Source organism: Sus scrofa, chromosome X (genome assembly GCF_054392235.1).
Source record: "Sus scrofa isolate SSC_HxYL_T2T_F1_AM1 chromosome X, Sscrofa_HxYL_maternal_Yorkshire_Landrace_v2.0, whole genome shotgun sequence".
Classification (NCBI taxonomy): domain Eukaryota; kingdom Metazoa; phylum Chordata; class Mammalia; order Artiodactyla; family Suidae; genus Sus; species Sus scrofa.
In genome coordinates this window covers 7397304-7402656 of record NC_139401.1, presented here as the reverse complement: position 1 = coordinate 7402656, position 5353 = coordinate 7397304, and the positions used below count along the sequence as shown (strand labels likewise).

Below are 5353 nucleotides of genomic sequence, written 5' to 3'. Positions count from 1 at the left end.
GAGAATGCTAGGGAACGTTTATACCGGCAACCCACGCTATGGCTGTGAAGTAACAGGGGACACGTCCCCTAAATACAATCTTAAAATGTACAGTCTTTGCTGTACAGTCATATTTATATACACATTCCTTTTTTTTTTTTTTTTTTTTTTTTTGTCTTTTCTTGGGCCGCTCCCGCGGCATACGGAGGTTCCCAGGCTAGGGGTCTAATCGGAGCTGTGGCCGCCAGCCTATGCCAGAGCCACAGCAACGCAGGATCCGAGCCGCATCTGCAACCTACACCACAGCTCACGGCAACGCCGGATCGTTAACCCACTGAGCAAGGGCAGGAACCGAACCTGCAACCTCATGGTTCCTAGTGGGATTCGTTAACCACTGTGCCACGACGGGAACTCCTACACATTCCTTTTGTATAGTATCGTCCACCACGGTCTATCCCAAGAGACTGGATATAGTGCCTGGGCCCGGCGGGGCCATGTGTCCGGAGAAAGCCCTGGCTTGGTACCGGCGGATGCCTGTGGTCTATGGTTTGGGCGCCTGAACCCTGCTCGGCTCATTATTTCTCTGGAGTCAGAAAAAGTGCAAGCCGCCAGGTAGGGAAGCAGAACAAAAGAATATGTCAACCAGCTGTACTCTCTGAGGTCCCCAAAGGGTTTTGGGTGCAAATGACTGTCATCTCTAATGAAGATCTTTTTCCCATTACTTCCAGCATTGTCAACTATTTGAAATCCTGGACCAAAATTATGATTGACTACTGAATTCTGAAAACAAGACTTTGGTTGAGGGAGTTCCTGTCGTGGCACAGCGGAAACGAACCTGACTAGGATCCATGAGGACGCACGTTTGATCCCTGGCCTCGCTCAGTGGCTTAAGGATCTGGTGTTGCCATGGCTGTGGTGTAAGCTGGAGGCTACAGTTCTAGATTTGACCCCTAGCCTTGGAACCTCCATATGCTGTGGGTGTGGGCCTAAAAAGACAGGAGAAAAAAAAAAAAAGACTTCAGTTCAGCATATAAATTTGATGGATACCTTGATGTCCACTTCTTGTGGACGAAAAGTGTATATATTTCATTTAATTTTGCTGTAAAATATAATTAGTAAATATTTCCTTGAGGAAAGGTTAAAAACAAAACAAAACATGTGCCTGGGCTGTGGAACAAGCCAGAAACCTCTAGTACACACCACAGTGATGGCTATGCAACAGCAAACCAACACAAAACCATGTGCCTGTTGCTTTTCTTTTTTTTTTTTATTATTTTTTATTTAAATTTTTTTCAAGAACTTATTATATTTGTAGATGTACAATGATCATCACAATCCAATTTTTTGGAGGGCAAGAGACCAATGCCATTACTCTGAACACTATAAAATTTGGTTTTCTTACTTTTTAAAAATTTTTTGGTCTTTTTGTCTTTTTAGGGCCACACCTGCAGCATATGGAGGCTCCCAGGCTAGGAGTCCAAATGGAGCTGTAGCCACTGGCCTACACCACAGCTCACAGCAACGTGGGATCCGAGCCTCGTCTACGACCAACACCACAGCTCACAGCAACACCCAGTGAGCAAGGCCAGGGATCGAACCTGTGTCCTCATGGATGCTAGTCGAGTTCGTTAACCGCTGAGCCATGATGGGAACTCCACTGCTTCGTATTTTTTAACCATTTTATACATATATGCATATCCATTCTTTCTCAGATTCTTTTCTCATGTAGGTTATCATAGAATCTCAAGCAAAATTCCATTTTTTTAAAAAATTAGAGCATAGGTGATGTGCAGTGTTGTGCCAATTTCTGCTGTAGAGCAAAGTGACCCAGTCATATTTATATACACATTCCTTGTGTATATTGTCGTCCATCATGGTCTATCCAAGAGCCTGGATGTAGTTCCCTGTGCTGTACAGCAGGGCCTCATTACAAGACCTAAAGAGACATTTCTCCAAAGGAGACATACAGAGGGCTAGGCACATGAAAACATGCTCATCACCCCTCATCTGAACACTATTGCAATGCTCAGTATACTCTGATTGCTTCTTTCATTCTGGAAATGTCTCCAGCCTATATAGAATGGGGATTCAATGCCTGAGTTTAATTCACACAGTATCCTCTTGTGTTCCCTGCCAGGTCAGTCAAAATACTAAGTTCTATCACTGACATATCCAGCTATTTGTTCAATGTCACAATCTAACCAAGGCTAATACATGTGGTGGCCCAGGTTGCGCACTGCACAAATCCAGGAAGCGCTTTCCCCACTGTCATGGGTTCATTTCACAATCTGGAGTTGCCCGTTAGACAGCAGGCACAGTCGTGTGTGGAAACCATGACTACCTTTCCATGCCCTTTGCTTTTGGCTGCACTTGCAGCATGCAGACATTCCTGGGCCAGAGACCGAACCTGTGCCACAGCAGTGACAATACTGGATCCTTAACCCATTAGGCCACCAGGGAACTCCTATCCATTTACTTTTTTTTTTTCTTTTTAGGGCCATACTTGTGGCATATGGAAGTCCCCTGGCTAGGAGTCAAATTGAAGCTGCAGCTCCAAGCCTACGAGCTGCGTCAGCGACCTACACCACAGCTCACGGCAACGCCGGATCCTTAACCCACTGAATAAGGTCAGTGATTGAACCTGAATCCTCATGGATACGAGTCGGGTCTGTTACTGCTGAGCCACAATGGGAACTCCCCCATTTAACTTTTAAAAACCAAAACACCACACATAAATATGTGCATCAAGCAACCTATTCTCATATTGTTTTCTGTATCTATGTCTTAATCTGTAACAGGACAACCATAACGTCTTGTCTGATAGATGTGCAATGATGACTAATTCAACAAACCCACAGAGGCACTTGGAATCAGGCCTGGGATAAACGAGTCTAACCAAATGTGATCCCCCATGCCAGTCGATCACAGCTATGTGTGGCCCCATTTCCACGTCACCTTCAGGGCAATGACATGTGTTGCAGAATCTCACTCTGTCCCTGCTCCTGATATGACAGCTGGGGACAAGCCTTCATGATACAAACTCTAACGAATGGGCTGTCTCATACCCGTCCTGTGGCGGTTACCGACCCGATGCATTTGCCTTGCCTGATCAAATGCCATAAGTGACCTTTTCTGAATTATCTGAAACTCTTAACGTCTCCTAACCTTTTCATGCAGTACTTGTCACCTTTGCTGAGAGGCCCTTGACGATGCAGCTTTTCAACTGTGCGGCAGAACGTCCCTCAGATTTTAACACGAAGCTGATCCTCTGCGTTTACTGAATGTTTTCAACTCTGACTTTTCAATAAAAGCACAGGAAACAAGCATCTTGTGAGTTAATTGGAAATATAAAACAGGAGTTACATGGTCTTATTTCAAAGGGTGCTGAAAGAAGTTGCTGAAAGAAGTTGGCTCAAAAACAGCTTAAAAATTGTTGTTTGATCTTTTCCTAAGACTAAAATCTGATCAACACAACTAAAATATTGCCTTCACTGGAGTCACTTATATATGCCCAGGAAATATCCTTAAACGTATTTTGAAATATTAAGTTTGCAGGAATTAAAAAAAAATGTGCCCTGCAGGGTATCTGGTACGTTCCAAAGCATCCATGGAGACATCTGTTAAAAGGTCCTCAAAATTTGGTCCTGTCTAAAAATGTCCATCAGCATATTCAGTTCTTGCCAAATGGTTTTGGACAGGAGCAAATGTCAAGGACCTTTTGGTGTGGACTAAATGTCTTATCAATGCTTTGAACAGGACCAAGTGTCTTCTAACTGGAATGCTTTATAAACATATACCCACAAGTCCTTCTGTGGTGCATTGGGTAAAGGATCCAGCATTGTCACTGCTGGGGCTCAGGTCACAGTGGTGAAGCGGGTTTGGGATCCCTGGCCCAGAAACTTCCACATGTCGTGGGTGTGGCCAAAAATAAAAAATATATCTATGTATCCAGAGAAAACCATGACTCCCAAAGACACATGTACTCTGATGTTCATTGCAGCACTCTTTGCAATAGCCAAGACATGGAAACAACCTAAATGTCCATCAACAGAGGAGTGGATCAAGAAGATGTGGTCCATAGACACAATGGAATATTACTTAGCCATTAAAAGGAATGAAATACTGGCATTTTTATTTAGCAACATGGATGGACCTAGAAATTTTCATGCTAAGGGAAGTCAGCCATACAATGAGACACCAACATCCAATGCTTTCACTGACATGTGGAATCTGAAAAAAGGACAGACTGAACTTCTTTGCAGAACAGATGCTGACTCACAGACACTGAAAAACTTATGGTCTCCAGAGGAGACAGTTTGGGGGGTGGGGGGATCTGCTTGGGCTGTGGGATGGAAATCCTGTGAAATTGGATTGTGATGATCATTATGCAACTACAGATGTGATAAATTCATTTGAGTGATAAATATATATATATATATATATGTATATATACCTTCAAAGATGTGTCATTAGAAATATCATCATTCCTAGGCATATATACTTTGAAATCTGCTGTCTCCCTACAATCAATGAGGCAAAATCTAACAGTCCACTTTGAGAAAGGACCACAGCACTTGAGAAATCATCCAACAGTCGGTTAATGGAACATTCCCAACACTGTCTATTGCTCACTCACACTGCGGTTGAAGAATCATTCATCCTCAATTTTGGACCTTGGTCAGTTGGTGGTAGTGCCCAGTGCAGTTTCTTTTTAAATTCATTTGTTTCCCACCTTCATGCATTGGATGGTCTTTAAAGAATTAATGCAGAAATCACACTTCCTTGTCCATTCTCTGAGGGACATCTAGGATTGTGTCTACATCTTGGCTGTTGTGAGTAATGCTGCCATGAACATGGCTGGGCAGCTATCTCTTTGAGATCCTGATTTAAATGGGGCGAGGGGGGATACATATCCAGAAGTGGGAGGGCTGGATCCTACGGTCATTCTCATTTTTGGAGGCATCGTCATACTGTTTTTCTCAGCAGCTCTACCATTTCTGCATTCCCACCAACAGTGTTGAGCATTCCAGTGTCTCCACATCCTGGCCAAGACATGTTGCCTTTTGCTTTTTGGACAACTGACACTCTTGAACCTTAAAACAGGGAAAACTTGCAGGATACAACGACATGGGTGAGTCTTAGGGACAGGATGCTAAGTGAAATAAGTCAGTCACGGAAGAGCAGAAATTGCATGATTCTACTTGTATGAGGAATTACCTAAAACAGTCAAAGTCACAGAGGCAGAGAGCAAAACGATGGTCGCCAGGGGCTGGGGTGAGGTGAGTCCAAAGTTTCAGTTATGCAAGATGAATAAATTCTAGAGATCTGCTGCACAGCACTGTACCTGAAGTTAAAAATACGGTACTGTACTCAA

General features: G+C 43.5%; 1 pseudogene; it reads left to right on the top strand.

Annotated features, from left to right (window-relative positions):
- Nucleotides 1-473: 473 nt before the first annotated feature.
- Nucleotides 474-756, top strand: LOC146394454 (small integral membrane protein 26 pseudogene; annotated as a pseudogene).
- The last annotated feature ends 4597 nt before the right edge of the window (nt 757-5353 follow it).